The sequence below is a fragment of the Schistocerca nitens genome, chromosome 3 (assembly GCF_023898315.1).
Source record: "Schistocerca nitens isolate TAMUIC-IGC-003100 chromosome 3, iqSchNite1.1, whole genome shotgun sequence".
NCBI lineage: Eukaryota > Metazoa > Arthropoda > Insecta > Orthoptera > Acrididae > Schistocerca > Schistocerca nitens.
In genome coordinates this window covers 946057421-946076903 of record NC_064616.1, presented here as the reverse complement: position 1 = coordinate 946076903, position 19483 = coordinate 946057421, and the positions used below count along the sequence as shown (strand labels likewise).

Genomic DNA, 19483 nt, shown 5'->3' with positions numbered 1-19483 from the left:
CAGCAGCTGTTCAGAGCAAACTTCCAGTGAAAGGCAGTGCTGTAGTAGAGCTCTGCCCTGCTGGCAAAGAAGTTTGCTAAGGCGCCTTCTCAGGTTTGGTGCCAGGTAACATTGTGCATTTTCCCCAGAACTTCATCAAAACAACTGTTCAGCATCATCAGGTGATGCTAGTACTTGCTGTTGCCACTGCTGCAAGACATGACTGATGAGACTCACATGGTGGCATTGAAAGTTATCGGGGCCATAAGCAGTTTTTAACCACATGAGTATCCGGCAGCTCTGTCATTTCCCAATGCACACTCGTGGAAAGCCTCTCTTCAGTTCCTGGCAAGCTGCGAGCGCTTTTGCAACACACAGTTCCTGCTCATGGACCCAACAAATTTAGACACTGCCATGTGAGTCTTACCAATTGCACCACTGATGACAGAAAACACTACCACAGACAATGTTGAACAGTTATTTTGATTAGATGTTGTGGGAATTGCACAATTTTATCCAGCAGAGTCCCTGAGAAGTTTTTTTTTCAGTGTTGGATATATTTTCCCTGTATGATCTTGCTGTATTAGATATAAAATCAGCTTCTCAATATTTTCAATACATGTTTTTACTGTAATGCTTAAATAAAAACTTAATTTCTTCAACAAAATGTAATATTTGAATATTAATTTCTGAATGTGCAGAGTAGAAAACTTTTCTGACATTACTGACTTATTGATTACATATTTTAGAAGAAATATAAATGAGTTATTGATGGTTATATGCACAATAAGAAGAAATTTTTGAAAAATGTAACATGTTATATTTAGTCTATATATTTTTTAATCTGGTGATTAAATATGTACTTTCAACACCACAAAATTATTACACATTAGATTCATTCCTATGCTTTTAACTCAAAGATAGAGGAGCTGCAATCTGAACCTATTACAGTAAGAAAAAATATAACTACTACCTATTTTTACACTATATGTAATGGAGGTTTCAAGTCATAAATATGCTGTACACAGACATATTTACTCATTAATTCATTCACACCTAATATTCTACAAAACCCCCTCAAGTAGGAGAGCCAGCAGAGATGTGCCAAATAACACATTAACATGCTGAAGCAACCACTGAGCACTGCTGGCCATCACTTGTCCTCAGGAGGTGAAATATTTAGTATTGCCACTAGATACACATAAAAGTGCAAGGGGAAGAGAGAGAAATAAGTCTGCAAGGCTTAAAAATTAAGAGAGGTCGCTCAGGCTCCTGATGAGAGGGACCGACCTCTATATGCAAAGAGAGGGTCAGTGCTTTCAGGAAATGTGTTGAGTGCTAGCAAAATATGGACTAAATCACTCTATTCAAAGATTCTGAAAATTACATAGGGGTAACTTAAGCCTTGCAGGCAACTCATGCTGAACTTTTCCATGTATCACTTAAGAGAATGTTGAATATGAATTCTAGTGGACAAATATTGGTGAATTATGCAAAGAATTCATGATGGCATCAAGGGTAAAAGTTAAGCATGTGTCTTTCCAAATAAAGTCAATTATTCAGTTAAAAGAAACCATGTGAAAAATGTATGGACAAAATTAGCAAACTGAATGAACTTGGAATGAATGCATAACTGCTGTGATGCGCCAATCATTCAAAGTGCCGCCGCGCAATTACGCGCGTCCTCTACATGCGGCACTGTCTGCCAGCCGTGCAGCAGCCGCGCCACCTAGGTGGCCAGCCGGCCAGCATCCGCTAGACTTGGACTTAGTGCAGATTTGACCGTTACCGTGTACACATACTTTATGTGGTCTACTCGCTCTGTGACTTACATGTGTTGTGTCGTCTTTTGAAATATAAGTGTTCAACTTGACGTTATAACAATTGGCGATGAGGATGGGATTTTTCCTTTTCATCATTGACCCACAAGTTTCCACGGTTACTTTAGAGCAACTATTGCAAGGTCTCACTGAGCAGCAAATGCTTCTCACATCGGCAATTTGCGATTTCATCGCGGCATCCGATGCAGGGCATTTCTCTTCGTTGTCTCTACCTTCTTTTCCTCCTTATGACGAGACGGCGGAAGACTGATCTGATTATGAAAAACGTCTTCGACAGCACTTCTTGGCATTCCGTGTCAAGGACGAACAAACATGTAAGTCTCTGTTCCTTTCACGGATTTCACCTGTATCGATTGTTGTCGCAATTGGCTCCTTTAAAAGATCCTGCGTCTTTGTCCTTTGCTGAAATATGCTCACTTATGTCTGTATATTTTCGTAATCAAATGCATGTGGTAGCCTCTCATGTTGCCTTTTATCATTGTCAAAAACAACTGAATCAATCCTATCACGCTTGGGCTGCTGAACTTCATGGCCTCAGTAGAAAGTATCAATTTGTTCCTGACATTCACAAAGAATTCTATGCCGATTCCATGGTATGGGATGCTTTTATCTGGTCAGCGCCCGACAAAGAAGTAAGTCAACATGCCCTTCAGTTGGCAAATCCGACTCTAGATGAAGTCCTCTCCATCACGCAGTCTTTTGAAATTTCTCACGCTGATGGAGTGCAAATAGAGGGGTGGGGTGACATTGGGGAAATTTAACCTCTGTGCGCTGTTGACGAAGCGTATGATGTGTCCCTGCCGGCCCACGTGGCCGCAGTACGCTCCGAAGCGCAGCCTCGGCCTAACCATAAACAAACCTCTAAGAAACTGCAGCGAAACCCCCGGCAACTTCCTTCATGTGCACAGTGTTATACGAAACATTCATGGAAGGATTATCCCCAACGTTGGGCCGTGTGTCACAGCTGCAAAAAGAAGGGTCATGTGTCATTCGTTTGCAAATCCGACCGCATACATGATGCTCATGAACATGACGCTGATTCTGATTTGTGTTGTCTGTCAATTGTACTTCTTCCCTTTCAGGGAATTTATTCCTGACATTCCAAATACTTGGTCGAGATGTTCGCATGCAGGAGGATACTGGTTCTGCTGCCACTATCATCAAGTCTCAGACGTATCTTCAGTTGGGTTCTCCAACCATATCACCTTTCACTAGGCAATTACGGACGTACAATAAACAGAAGATTTCTTTCTCGGGACAATTTGATAGTGAGGTATCTTACAAATCTGTCGTTCGCACTGTTCCCATATTTGTGGTCCACCATAGTAACACGAAAATCTTTTTGGTTTCGAAGCCTTTTGCGTTTTTGGGTTCTCCATAGATGACTGTCAATATTGTCTCTGATACCATTCCTTATGCTCAATTAGATTCCTTCTCGACGACATTTTCGTCCCTTTTTTTCTCCTGGGTTAGGCCGTGCAAACGATTTTGAAGCTCATATCATGCTCAAACCCACCGCTCGGCCTAAGTTTTTTCAGGCTTGGCCCATTCCTGTGGCCCTTTGTGATTGGGTAAAACGGGAGCTGGATCGTCTCACTGCTTCTGGGGTCTTGCTTCCTGTCACTTCAGGTGAGTGGTCCTCTCCTGTCGTTGTCGTTGCTAAGCCAAATGGTGATATTCATCTCTGTCGCAACTTCAAAGTCACTGTAAATGCTAAATGCCTCATCGACACTTACCCTATGCCCCGACCTCATGAACTGTTCACTAAAGTTGCTGGAGGCCAATATTTTTCTAAAATTGACCTGTCAGAAACTTGTCATCAACTTCCTCTTGACGCTGCTTCCTGGCAGTTTCTGGTCCTTAACACACCTTTCGGCCTCTATCAATACCAACGATTGCCATTCAAGGTTGCCAGTGCCCCTGCTCTCTTTCAGCGAATCTTGGAAAAATTATTGCTCTCTGTCCCTGGGTGTATCAATTACATGACCGAAATTGTTGTCACTGGCTCCACCACTGAAGAACATCTTCAGAATCTCCGCACACTTTTCATGACTTACAGACTGCCAGTCTTAAGTGTAATCTTCAGAAATCACAATTTTTTTCAGGAATCTATCACTTACTTGGGGGTTCAAACTCTCTCAGGATGGTATTCGTCCGCTTCAGCAAAATGTCGCCGCGATCGATACCCTTCCTCGTCCTACATCTGTTAAGGAACTACAGGCCTTAATGGGGAAAATAGCATACTATCACAGGTTTTTACCATCTGCTGCTTCGGTGGCTCAGCGGCTGCATCGCCTGTTGCATAAAAATGTGTCTTTTCACTGGTCCGCGTCATGCGATGCGGCTTTCCAGAAATTGAAGACTATGCTGAAACAGGCCCCGTGCCTGGTTACTTATCAACCTGGGCGACATCTAGTTCTTGCCATGGACGCCTCTCAATACGGGGTTGGTGCAGTCCTTGCACACCGTTTTTCTGACGGTTCTGAAGAACGCATTGCTTATGCCTCCAAAACGCTCACGGATGCCCAACGAAAATATTCTCAAATTGAAAAAGAAGCTTTGGCCATTATTTATGCTCTTCATAAGTTTGGTGTTTTTCTTTATGGATCCAAATTTCATCTTGTTATGGACCACAAACCACTTGTTTCCTTGTTTCATCCATCAACATCACTTCCCAACAAGGCTGCACACCGCCTCCAGCGTTGGGCTCTTTACGTGTCTCGTTTCAATTATGAGATTCATTTCCGGCTGACGACTCAACATGCAAAAGGTGATGCACTGTCTCACCTTCCCATGGTCCTGATATGGCATTCGATAGGGACGGACTTTTGTGTTTCCACCTGGATGTTGCCGAGCAGCGGGTTGTGGTACCTGCGTCTTTGCGTGCTTCAGTCTTGCGCCTCCTTCACCAAGGGCACTGGGGTGTCTCTCGCACAAAATCTCTGGTGCGCCGTTATGTGTACTGGCCTGGCATCAACTTTGGAATTGCACACATGGTCGCTGCTTGCGGCCCTTGTGCGTCACAGGCTGCCGCACCGAAGTCATCTTTGTCACCGTGGCCTTCGCCTGAGAAGCCCTGGGAGTGCATTCATGCTGACTTCACGGGACCTTTTTTAGGTACTTATTGGCTACTCGTAATTGACGCCTACTCTAACTTTCCTTTCATTGTTGGTTGCACATCGCCTACCACCGCAGCAACCACAAATGCTCTAGTTCGCATTTTCTCTTTGGAAGGCCTTCCCGCTACTCTTGTTACTGATAATGGTCCGCAATTTGCCTCTTCCGAATTTGCAGATTTTTGTGCTCGTCACGGCGTCATGCATGTCACAGCCCCTCCGTTCCGTCCGCAATCTAATGGTGAGGCTGAACGACTGATCCGCACATTTAAGGCTCAGATGAGGAAACTCCTGACTTCTTCTGCTGCTGATGATGCGCTTCTCCAATTTCTGGCTTCTTACCATTTCACCCCCATGGGCGACCACAGCCCGGCTGAGCTCTTACATAGCCGACAGCTCCGCACGCTACTTCATCTTCTGCGGCCTTCCATCTCACGGCCGCGGGTGCCTTCGCTTGGCTGGTTCACCGCCGGTGACCTTGTATGGGTATTGAGATATGGCAGGTGGCCAAAATGGAGTTCTGGCCACATCTTATGACACCGTGGAATACACCTGTATGAAATCCAGACGGACACGGGTGTTGCAGTGCGTCATTCGGACCAGCTTCGGCCTCAGGTGCAGGCAACACCTGTTCCGGATGCCGCTACACCACCTTCAGCTCTACCTGACACTTGGGATCTTGGAATCTCTCATAACTCACAACGCAGCCCTCTCACCATCATCTCTGTCCCAGCACAAGAACGGATGCCACCAGGAGACGTGCCCATGCAAGAACCGGATCAACATCATCTGTCGGAGCAACTCTACTCGCCTCCTTCTCCTACGGACGCCGACACATTGCCCATGTCTCCTCTTATATCAATCGGACTTGCCGCAACGGGCAGATTGCCCTGGGAGCGCATTTATGCTGACTTCGCGGGACCTTTTTTAGGTACTTGTTGGCTACTCGTAATTGACGCCTACTCTAACTTTCCTTTCATTGTCAGTTGCACATCGCCTACCACCGCGGCAACCACAAATGCTCTAGTTTGCATTTTCTCTTTGGAAGGCCTTCCCTCTACTCTTGTTACTGATAATGGTCAGCAATTTGCCTCTTCCAAATTTGTGGATTTTGTATGGGTACGGGGATATGGCAGACGGCCAAAATGGAGTCCTGGCCGCATCTTACGACACTGTGGCCAACGCCTGTATGAAATCCAGATAGACATGGGTGTTGCAGTGCATCATTTGGACATGCTTCGGCCTCGGGTGCAGGCAACGCTGTTCCGGATGCCGCTACACCACCTTCGGCTATACCTGACGCTTGGGATCTTGGCATCTCTCATTACTCACAACGCAGCCCTCTCACCGTCATCTCTGTGCCAGCACAAGAACGGATGCCACCAGGAGATGTGCCCATGCAGGAACCGGATGGTGCACTGGGCCCCAGAAGATTCGACCCCTATGTCTCCTGTCATCTCAACCCGTTATCATTGGGGACACTTCCGTCCATACAGGAAGCCTCCTGCTTGAGACCTCATGGTCAGTCAAACAACGCCTATGGACATTAGCCATCTACAGGCCATCTCCATCAAGACCAGTGCAAAAATTTCAAAGGGGAGGAAAAGTGTTGTGATGCGCTGATCATTCAAAGTGCCATTGCGCAATTATGCGCGTCCTCTACATGCGGTGCTGTCTGCCAGCCTTGCAGCAGCCGCGCCACCTAAGCAGCCAACCGGCCAGTGTCCGCTAGACTTGGACTTAGTGCAGATTTGACCGTTGTCGTGTACACATGCTTTACGTGGTCTACTCGCTCTGTGACTTACATGTATTGTGTCATCTTTTGAAATATAAGTGTTCAACTTGACGTTATAACAATAACTAGTTTACAGTTTATCATCAGTACTTTAAAAACTGATATTGCAAAATTAAAGCTCAAAAAAAGTGAACTGCACAAGCTGAAATTCCCACATGATGGTGGAAATGCAAGCCTGTGTAGTTCTCATGAATGAGGTGAAGAGGAAAAGGACAATGTCAATAAATCAACAGAAGAAAATTTATCAATGCTGACAAATAAGAAACCAAGCATAAATGTGAACAATGCAAATCTGCCAACCTAGAGGTGTGCTGAATTGTTAAGTGAAACAACGCAAAATGGCTTCCATACTGTAAACTCCAATAGCAAACTGTTTGAGCTTCCAGGCAGCCATGGCCATGGTCTTGCAAATAAACTAAGAGAAAAAACTAATATATATTCATGTGGTAGAATGAAACTGGGAGCCCCACTTGGTGAAATTAAAAAGATGATTGCATCTACAGAGGTACAAAATCTACAGGATAAAAGACTTTGTCATACTTCTAGAAGGTTCTAATGATGTACATAAATGTGAAAAGGTGAGTCTATACATGATCTTAAAAAGTATCTGAAAAATATCACACATACAAATGTTCGAATTGTGAACATTCCATATCACCAGTCATGTGTCAATACAATGTGCCAATAATCAGTTTGCTAAAATCTGCAGACATTTTAAAAATGTGAAATGCATTGATCTGAATAATATAGAATATATATTCCACACACAACATGGACTACATCTGAATGGCTTAGGTAAAGAATATCTAGTTAACCTGATAAACAAGGAAATAATAAAAAAAGAAAAAACACCAAAATAACTTCAAAACCAAACCAACAGTCACAATGCCATCACCAGACCCAACAGGAACAACAAAAACATCTCAAAGAAATGTACAAGTGAAAGAACCATCATCATCAGCAGCAAAACAGGCAAAAAAGATAAGGAGTCAGCAGAGACAACAGTGGGTAGTGAAGGGAACAACAAGAAAACTATAGCTCCTCATCATCCAAATGGTTTTTTAGACAGACACAAGAAAAATGAGAAGTCTTCAAGGTAAGAAGTGCTCGGTGTTCCTCAGTTCTCCACCACAATACCCAATCCATAAGAAATAATGTGCAACAGGTAGAAGTGGAACTGCAGACTACTGATAGTTCATTTGTTTGCATGAAAGAACATTGGTGTAGGGATACTGAAATTACACATGTAGCTCTAAGCTAATATAATCTCACACACCACTGTAGTAGAAACACCATGAGAGGTGGTAGATCATGTATATATGTAAAGGGAGGGGTTATGTATAAAGTTAGAAATGACATTTATTTCATTAAGTGAAGAAAAACATGTCGAAATATCAGCTATAGAAATAAGAAAGCCACACGTTATAAAGACTAACTATATTATGTATTTAGTGTTCTCTCAGTGGAGGCATAGATACATTCATAGCAAAACTAATCCCAGTATTGGACATGGTTACTAATCCTAAGGGTAAAATTCTCATTTATTAACACAGCCACAAGGGTAACTAAGCATTCGGCATCGATCATTGAGCATATACTAACTGATCTGAAAAAAGAAAATTGTGATGTTGTTGTAGGTAACCTGGGCCTTTCAGATCATTCCAGTCAGCTCTTAAAATTAAAAATTGCTGAAGAAAACAAAACTAAAACACTCACACATAGAATGGCCTTCTCTAAGCAAGAAAGGGTTAAATTTACCATTTAAATGAACAATGAAACATTGGAAGAAGTGTATATGGAGACTAGCTTGGCTAGGAAGTTTTCAAAGTTCCTATCAAAATTTAAATTCAGGTTTGAAGAACTGTTTCTGTAAGTACTATGAGTCACTAAAACACAAAACAAAAGTAACTGGGTACCCAACAGAATATGAAAATCCTCTGTAACCCTCAAACACCTCAGCAGCATAAAAAACAACCAAAATCATCCTGCATTTCAAAAATACTACCAAACATACAAAAACATATACAGAAAAGCTTTAGTAACAGCACAAGTATGCGATCTGAAGTTTTTCCGGCGTATTTCAAATTTGAACAGTTGTTGGATATCAGACCGGGTAGCATCGTAATTTCTCCACAATATTTCGGCAGACGTACATGCTGCCATCTTCAGGTGGTTCCTGACGAATGCTGTACTGTTCCTCTCAGCACCCTATATATATTAGCCATTACCCCCTCCACCATTCCTCTCCTGGTGTATTTGGTGTGACCCAGCTTGCCGTCAGGTTTACATTTCACCAGGACGTCAAGAAATGGTAGGGCACCATCCTGCTCCATCTCCATCGTGAACTGTATGTTGGGTTGCAGCAAGTTGAGGTGTTCGAGAAATTCATTTAAGCTGTCCTGTCCATTTGACAGGACAGACAGATGGCGTCGCACATGGGATGCCTGCTTTCACCGGTTGTAGCAAACTTTTTATGGAGAATTTAGAGGAGAAGGCACTAGACAAGCCAAAAAAAAACCAACTTGTTTCTTCTGTTACTTGGATGACACATTTGTTGTTTGGCCACATGGATGGGACAGCTTAAATGAATTTCTTGAACACCTCAACTCGCTGCACCCGAACATACAGTTCACGATGGAGTGGAGTAGGACGGTGCCTTAACATTTCTTGACATCCTGGTGAAACGGAAACCTGACAGCAAGCTGGGACACAGTGTATACAGGAAACCTACACACACCAATTTGTACCTAAATGCCTTCAGTTGCCACCACAACTCCCAGCATGAAGGCGCTTTGCACACACTTATTCACAGGGCACGATTGATCTGTGACCAGGAGAGCCTTCCAGCAGAACTGCAGCACCTTGAGACAACATTTCGGAAAAATGCGTACAACCAGAACCAAATAAGACACGCATTCAGACAGACTGCGCCAGGAGAACAAGAAGAAGAAACAGAAGAAGACAAGTCATTGGCGTGCATTCCATTTCTCGGAAATACCTCAATAAAAATCGGTAGAATCCTGGGGAAACAAAATGTGAAATGTGTATTCCGACCCCCTGCAAAAACCTTCACTCTACTGGATTCAGTGAAAAATGACCTAGGCTGTCAAAAACCAGACGTTTATCAAAATCCCTGTCAGTGCGTAAACTCATACGTTGGGGAGACAGTCTGCACTGTAGAAGAGAGGTGCCGCAAACACAAGTGCCATACCTAATAACGCCAGGCCACTACATCAGCCGTGGCTGACCACTGTATAAAGACTGGCCATACTATGGACCATGAAAAAACAAAAATACTCTGTCAATCCTCCTACTTCTGGGACTGCGTTACTAAAGAGGCCATCGAAACACGACTACAGGACAATCTAATTAATAAAGACAGCAGCCTTCAACTTAGTCAGGCTTGGAACCCTGCACTCAGCCTGGAGAAAAAGATAAGGTCCCAGAGATCGAGGACTGCCCCTGACAGTAGCAGCAGGGAGACTGCAGACTCCAGTTCAGACCCAGGCACCGCTTCCCCCACCACCTCCAGTAGTCGCCGCACCGGCCGCACCGAACACACCAGGAGAGGAATGGTGAAGGGGGTAACAGCCAGTATATATAGGCCACCGAGAGGAACAGCACAGCATTCATCAGCAACCACCTGAAGACGACAGCATGTATGTCTGCCGAAGAGGAATTACGACACTACCAAGTTGGATACCCGAGAACTGTTCAAAAACAGCACAAGTGTTTCAAAATGATAAAATTACAGAAAAAGCAGAAAATAAAATAAAAGTGGCCTAGAATGTCACCACACAGATGACAAATGGAAAAAATACAATGCAGGTAAACATACAATTACAGCATAATGGTAATACAGTACATGATCCCAAAAAAATTGCAAACTATGCAAATCAATATTTCAGCATCATAGAAACCAGTTACACCACAAATTTGAAAAAATACAACCAGTACAAACACTGAACTATGTTCCAAACACAATGATGCTGCAACCGATCACTTCAGCAGAAATAAGCAATTTTGTTTGGAATGTAAAAAATAAAAGCTCAGCAGGTACAGATGAAGTGCTTGTGTGCTTGCTGAAGGACCAGATATACAGTATCAAAGACCCTACAGTGCACATCTTAAATGAATCATTCACCACAGGTTTCTTCCCAGAGGTACTAAAGCATGTGAAGGTCTTATCCCTATGTAAGATAGGAGACCAAGAAAATATAAAAAAATTATAGGCCCAGCTCTTTCCTTTCGCCATTTTGAAAAGTAGCAGAAACAATAATGAAAATTAGACTCATGTGGTACCTACAAAGCAAAATCTTCTGTGTAAAGAACAGTTCAGATTCAGGCCTGGTAGAAGCACACAATCAGCTATAGCTCATTTTACAAATGATGTTCTGGAAGCACTAGATAAAGGAGATCATATAACAGGCATCTTCCTTGACTTCAGAAAACCATTCAGTAGGATATACCATGCAGTTATGTTAAATAAACTGGAAGCTCTAGGCATAAGAGGAATAGCAAATTAGTGGTTTTGTTCATACCTAAAAAGCAGAGTGCAGTGTGTAGAGATCTCTCAAAAAAAACTGCTGTCATACCATAAAACACATTTTTTACCCAATACATTAATATTGGAGCCCCCAGGGAAGCGTGTCTGGTCCAATACTCTTCTTGGTATATATCAATGATTTTCTCCAGGGTATCAAACATGGTGAAATACGTATTATGATAAATAGTAACAAGAATACTCACTGCACTGAGTTGTTTAAATCTATGGGAATTTTGATTGTTCCATGTGAGTACATATTGCAAACAGTGATCCACATTAAAAAAGACTTTTAACAGGAAAAGGACTCTACATGAACATGGAAACATATCTTCCCACAAATTACATCTCAATAGAAAAAAACACAACAGAAACCTAAAATAGTGTGCTATGTAATGGAATTAAACTATACAATATTGAGTGTGCAGTTGTGCAGTGTGCAGTTGTTTCTGCCACATGCTGTTATTGAGTGTGCAAGCCCGTGATAAACTGTTTTTAGTTTGTTTATATCACATGATTGCCTTAGAATTCTGAAAGCATACCACAGACAACCATGCTTGCTTAGCATTTTTACCCTGTTGTGGTCCCACAGTATTGAACTGTTGAACCACACTCACAAAAACTTTGTTTCTGTGACTAGTTTAATTTGTTTGGCACCAATATATAAGGGTTCCATACAGGCAGGATGGTTAAGGGATTGGTAGAAGAGCATTTGAGCTGTTTTGCTTCTGATTAACAGTAATTTATTGGAGTGGAGCAATGAGAGGAGTCTTTCTGTTGTATCATTAATTATGAACTTCAATTGCAGAGCTCAGTCCAACTGGAAGAGCAAATTTGTGTCATCTGCTAACAACACAAGAAAAGTATTAGATTTAATGGGAGGTTATTGATAAAGAACAGAAAGAGGAGAGGGCCCAGTACTGAGCCTTCTAGGACTCCACAGTTTACCTGGCCTTTCTTCTTTTATTTATCAAACTTATCATTTTATTTGTCAGCTTCTTCGGTTGTTTTTGAAAGTTTCCCAAACACCCACTTCTTCAGCTGTTGTTATTAATACCTATGTTTTCTAGTTCAGTCTCTTAATTTTCTCTTGATTCATTCTTGAAATTCCTCTTTCTTTTCTTTGAGGTTTTTAAAATTTAAAACTCTTTTTCCTTTAATTAATTGCAGTCTTTCATCTTTCGTATTCATTTCAAATCCTGCCCTTATTAACTGATGGTCACTGTTTGTATTGTTCAGCACAGAGACATCTTTAACACTTTGAGGCCTGTTGCTAAAACCAAAGTCCATCTCATTTTTCGCTTTAGAGTTAGGATCCATCAAAGTCAATTTGCAACTAAGATGCTTCTTAGAAAATATATTCATAATAGGTGTTTTCTTGCATCTTGCAAATTGAACCAATCTCACACCTCTGCCATTTCTTTGTGTGTTCCCTATTTGCCAATAAGTGAATCACCTTCCTTGCATGTTCCAACTTTGGTACTGAAGCCATCAATTATAAATTTATAAAAAGCAATATCTCCCTTTTTCACAAAAAGGAAAAGATTCTATCTCTTCAACTGATTGACTAGAAGCAGGTGCATATCATCCATTGTCACACAGAAATATTCCCAGCATATTTATTAACTGCCAGAATTAGAATAATTTTTTTTTTTATTACCAGTTGTGGTTCTTCTGCAAACCATCTTCAGATCAGGTCTTATGATACCTTGCATTATGACAATAATAGGTCAATTCAACACCAAGTCTTACGGCAAGCTCTGGGTTTGCCATAGCATGCGATAAGACATTTTCATTGAACAAAGCTACTACTGTCTTAGTGGAAAGAATGAGCTTATATAATTTGGTTAGTACTATGTTCCATTGATCATATTTACTATAAGCATTACAATATGGAATGTGTCCATGGGACAAAATATTGCATAAACAATTGAATATACAGCTATTTACAGGTTTATGATGAATTCTTATTCGTGTTTAAGACTTCCTCTGTGGTACAGAAAGAGATATTATGGCGAAACAAGTTAAATTTACATTGCAAATACTTCTGCTGTCTGATCAGACATTTTATTTCCATAAAGAAATTGTTCAACAGTTTTATAGCAGTTAGTCTACTCCTATCTGTACCAAAGTTAGATTCACTAGGAGGAATTACAAATCATTTTTCCTTCTAGTATTTCATTTATGAACATCTTTATTATTCTGAAGCAGCTGTGGATTGCTATAACCAAATTTCACCAGTAAATAAATGTAGTGATATGCTGTGAATACGAGTGAATAGTTTCTTCAACCTACAGCTAGATGTACATGTTATGAACACTTTAAATAATTCTAATAACTTTCTTTTGTGCAATGAATACATTTTCCTTACATGAGGATTTACATACAAATTCTTTCCACAAGATATCAATGAGTAAAATATCCGAAATGAGTTGAATTTCTGATTTCTATATCCTCATAGTTGGCAATTATTCTTATGGGAAAAGCAACTGAGCCTACAAATTTTAGCAACTAGAGATGGGACTTTTTGACAGTTCTGATTTGATGAGCTGTTGAAAGCTACCCTATTTGCCTAAAACAATTCAATAATTGTAACAAAAACATCATTTACTATTTTCGCTGTTGACACTTCTTTGCATGGTTGGACAATAGAGAATTGTCATCTGTAAGAATGACTAGCTCTGACTTCTGATTTAATTAAAGATGATCTGCTAAAAACTGAAATCCGCAAATCTTCAAAAATGTTTAAGGATACTGGTAATTAATAAGTAATGTGTTTGTGATCACAGGTTCCTGACACTATGACTTCTCAATTAGTTTTTTATTTTTATTTTTTAATTATTTATTTATCCATCTGTAGACAATGTAAATTTTATGGATGATGTCAACACACAAATGCATAAAATACGTACAGAGAGGTACATAAATATACATAATTACACACATAAATAAATGCATACATTACTTGCCTTACTGAGTTACCCATTTATACATTGTATTCCACTGTTCTATACAACATATTGTAAACTGTCTCTTCATTGCAGTTATTAATCATTAGCATAATTGTCAACAAAATTTCCACATCATTTTAGGTAATCCCTTATGGTAAAAAATGACACTTTTCTAACAGATAATTTTTTAGGATATGCCTGAAACGAATGTGTTTCACTTTTGGCTTTGATCTCTTGTGGTTGTTGTTGTTTTGTGGTCTTCAGTCCAGAGACTGGTTTGATGCAGCTCTCCATGCTACTCTATCCTGTGCAAGCTTCTTCATCTCCCAGTACATACTGCAACCTACATCCTTCTGTATGTGTTTAGTGTATTCATCTCTTGGTCTCCCTCTACAATTTTACCCTCTACACTGCCCTCCAATGCTAAATTTGTGATCCCTTGATGCCTCGGAACATGTCCTACCAACTGGTCCCTTCTTCTTGTCAAGTTGTTCCACAAACTCCTCTGCTCCCCAATTCTATTCAATACCTGCTCATTAGTTATGTGATCTACCCACCTGATCTTCAGCATTCTTCTGTAGCGCCACATTTCAAAAGCTTCTATTCTCTTCTTGTCTAAACTATTTATCGTCCATGTTTCACTTCCATACATGGCTACACTCCATACAAATACTTTCAGAAACGACTTCCTGAGACTTAAATCTATACTCAATGTTAACAAATTTCTCTTCTTCAGAAACGCTTCCCTTGCCATTTGCCAGCCTTCATTTTATATCCTCTCTACTTCGACCATCATCAGTTATTTTGCTCCCCAAATAGCAGAACCCCTTTACTACTTTAAGTGTCTCATTTCCTAATCTAATTCCCTCAGCATAACCCAACTTCATTTGAATACATTCCATTATCCTCGTTTTGCTTTTGTTGATGTTCATCTTATATCCTCGTTTCAAGACACTATCCATTCCATTCAACTGCTCTTCCAAGTCCTGTGCTGTCTCTGACAGAATTGCAATGTCATCGGCGAACATCAAAGTTTTTATTTCTTCTCCATGTTTTTTAATACCTACTCCAAATTTTTCTTTTGTTTCCTTTACTGCTTGCTCAATATACAGATTGTATAACATCGGGGAGAGGCTACAACCCTGTCTCACTCCCTTCCCAACCACTGCATCCCTTTCATGCCACTCGACTCTTATAACTGCCATCTGGTCTCTGTACAAATTATAAATAACCTTTCACTCCCTGTATTTTACCCCTGCCACCTTTAGAATTTGAAAGAGAGTATTCCAGTCAACATTGTCAAAAGCTTTGTCTAACTCTACAAATGCTAGAAACGTAGGTTTGCCTTTCCTTAATCTTTCTTCTAAGATAAGTTGTAAGGTCAGTATTGCCTCACATGTTCCAGTATTTCTATGGAATCCAAACTGATCTTCCCCGAGGTCGGCTTCTACTAGTTTTTCCATTTGTCTGTAAAGAATTCGTGTTAGTATTTTGCAGCTGTGACTAATTAAACTGATAGTTCGGTAATTGTCACATCTGTCAACACCTGCTTTCTTTGGGATTGGAATTATTATAATCTTCTTGAAGTCTGATGGTATTTCACCTGTCTCATACATTTTGCTCACCAGATGGTAGAGTTTTGTCAGGACTGGCTCTCCCTAGGCCATCAGTAGTTCTAATGGAATGTTGTCTACTCCCGGGGCCTTGTTTCAACTCAGGTCTTCCAGAGCTCTGTCAAACTCTTCACGCAGTATCTTATCTCCCATTTCATCTTCATCTACATCCTCTTCCATTTCCATAATATTGTCCTGAAGTACATCACCCTATATACTCCTTCCACCTTTCTGCTTTCCCTTCTTTGCTTAGAACTGGGTTTCCATCTGAGCTCTTGATATTCATACAAGTGGTTCTCTTCTCTACAAAGGTCTCTTTAATTTTCCTGTAGGCAGTATCTATCTTACCACTAGTGAGATAAGCCTCTACATCCTTACATTTGTCCTCTAGCCATCCCTGCTTAGCCATTTTGCACTTCCTGTCGATCCTATGCTGCCTTCACTACTTCATCCCTCGAAGCTACCCATTCTTCTTCTACTGTACTTTGCACTTCTTTCCCCCATTTCTGTCAATTGTTCCCTTATGCTCTCCCTGAAACTCTGTACAACCTCTGGTTTAGTCAGTTTATACAGGTCCCATCTCCTTAAATTCCCACCTTTTTGCAGTTCCTTCAGTTTTAATCTACAGTTCATAACCAATAGATTGTGGTCAGAGTCCACATCTGCCCATGGAAATGTCTTACAATTTAAAACCTGGTTCCTAAATCTCTGTCTTACCATTATATAATCTATCTGATACCTTCTAGTATCTCCAGGATTCTTCTATGTATACAACCTTCTTTTATGATTCTTGAACCAAGTGTTAGCTATGGCTAAGTTATGCTCTGTGCAAAATTATAACAGATGGCTTCCTCTTTCATTTCTTACCCCCAATCCATATTCACCTACAATGTTTCCATCTCTCCCTTTTCCTACTCTCGAATTCGTCACCCATGACTATTAAATTTTTGTCTCCCTTCACTACCTGAATAATTTCTTTTATCTCATCAATTTCTTCATCATCTGCAGAGCTAATTGGCATATAAACTTGTACTACTGTAGTAGGCATGGGCTTCGTGTCTATCTTGGCCACAATAATGCATTGACTATGCTGTTTGTAGTAGCTTACCCGCACTCCTATTGTTTTATTCATTATTAAACCTACACCTGCATTACCCCTATTTGATTTTGTATTTATAACCCTGTATTCACTTGACCGAAAGTCTTGTTCTTCCTGCCACCAAATTTCACTAATTCCATCTCTTCAACTGATTGACTAGAAGCAGGTGCATACCATCCATTGTCACACAGAAATATTCCCAGCATATTTATTAACTGCCAGAATTAGAATAATTTTTTTTTGATTACCAGTTGTGGTTCTTCTGCAAACCATCTTCAGATCAGGTCTTATGATACCTTGCATTATGACAATAATGAAAATGCCCAATGGAATCCCTATCCGATTCTATACTGAATTTATGGCTGAGCTAGCCCCTCTTTTAACTGCATTCTGTAATAGATATCTTGTGTAAAGAATCCAGCCTGGTAGTTGGAAGAAAGCACAGGTCACACCCATTTACAAGAAGGGTAGTAGAAGTGATCCACAAAAATTTTGCCCAGGAACACTGATTTGTTGTAGAATCTAGGCACATATTTCAGACATACTTCAAACATAGGAATAGAATGACCAATAACCCAACCAGCAGTGATTCTGAAAACATCTAACGTGCAGAACACAATTCACACTTTTCTCAAATGAAATAATGAAAGCTTAGGATCGAGGTAGTCATGTAGATGCAGTATTTCTTTATTTCCAAAATGCATGGATAGATATGTACCTAGTAGAATAGTAGATAATGGAAAGACTCTCCTTGGTATAAAGTCATGGTAAAGAAACTTCTACAGAAACAAAGACAACCGCATAATACATATAAAACAAAGCATAGGCCTACAGATAGAGAGATGTTGAAAGAAACATATTGCCCCAATTTAATTTTCATACCACTGAAAATATGAGTGACATGGATATTAGTGTCAGTGGTGATGAGAAGAAACTTAAATTGTTAAAAACTGAACAAATCTCAAATGCTCAACAGAATCCCTTGCAGATTCTATACTGAATTTGCAGCTGAGTCAGTCCCTCTGTTACTATATTGTAGACACTTGAACAAATAGCAGTGTCCAGTAGTTGGAAGAAAGCACAGGTCACACTCTTCTACCTGAAGAGTATGTCCAGTAGCTGCAAGAAAGAACAGGCCACACCCATCTACAAGAAGAGTAGCAGCAAAAGTGACACCCTAAAACTACTGTCTGATATCATTGACATCAGTTTGTTATAGAATCTTGCAACACATTCTGAGCTCAAACAGAATGAAGTATATTGAACAGTCTGATCTCCTCGATATCAACCATCATGGATTTCAAAAGCATACATTATGTGAAACCCAACTCACACTTCTTTCACATGGCATACTGAAAGCCTTGGATCAGGGTACTCAGGTAGAAGCAGTGCTTTTCAATTTACAAAAAGCATTTGACTCAGTTCCACATCCATGCTTATTGTAACAAATATGACCACATGGTTTATCAAGATAAATTTGTGACTGGACTGAGGATTTTTTGGTAGACAGCATGCAGCAAGTTATCTGGGATGGAGGGTTACTGACAGATGTAGAAGTATCTTCAGGTGTGCCCCAGGGAATGTGTTGGGACCTTTGCTATTCATGTTGTATATTAATGACCTTGTGGACAATGTTAATAGTAACTTCAGACTTTTTGCAGATGATGCAGTTATCTATAATGAACTACTGTCTGAAACAAGCTGCATAAATATTCAGTAAGACCTTGATATGATTTCAAAGTGGAGTATTGATGGGCAGCTTGATTCACATGTTCAGAAATATAAAACTGTGCACTTCACAAAATGAAAAAAGCCAAGTTTACTATGACTTTACTAACACTGAGTCACAGTTGGAATTGGTTAATTCATGCAAATGCGTGGGTGTAAGGGTTTGGAGGGATATGAAATGAAATCATCTCAAATGCTCAGTCATGGGTAGAGCAGGTGGCAGACTTCAGTTTATTGGTAGAAATCTAAGGAAACACAATCAGACTGCAAAGGAAATTGCTTACAAACCAATTGTGTGACATACTCTAGAATATTGCTCAAATTTGTGGAATCCAACCTGATAGTGTATACTGAACAAATAGAGAGAAGGACTGCACAAATGGTCACAGATTTGTTTGACTTGTGGGGAGTGTTACAGAGATGCTAAAGAAACTGAATTAGCAGACTCTTGATGACAGACATAAAGTATCCCGGGAATGTCTACTTACAATGTTAAGAGAACTGGTTTTTAATGATTAACTGGTTTTGAATGATTTACTGGTTTTGAATGCTGATGCAAGGAATTTACTACAACCCTCTATGTATCACTTCCTGATGGGATGGTGAGGATGAGATTAGATTAATTACAACACACACAGAAACATTTAAACAAAAATTCTTCCTGAGGTCCATATATGAATGGAATGGGAAGAAACCTTAATAATTAGTAAAATGGGACATACCCTTTGCCTTGTACTTCACAGTATATATGTAGAGTATATATGTAGATGTTGCTACAGACTTCTTTGTGTGGCTTTAAAACAATGGGACTAAACATG

At 40.3% G+C, this 19483-nt stretch overlaps 1 protein-coding gene across 1 annotated transcript in view; it reads right to left on the bottom strand.

The window, feature by feature from the left end:
* LOC126249021 (uncharacterized) overlaps window positions 1–19483 on the bottom strand; it is a 712654-nt gene that overhangs the window by 446388 nt on the left and 246783 nt on the right. The gene's annotated exons all lie outside the window — the stretch shown is intronic.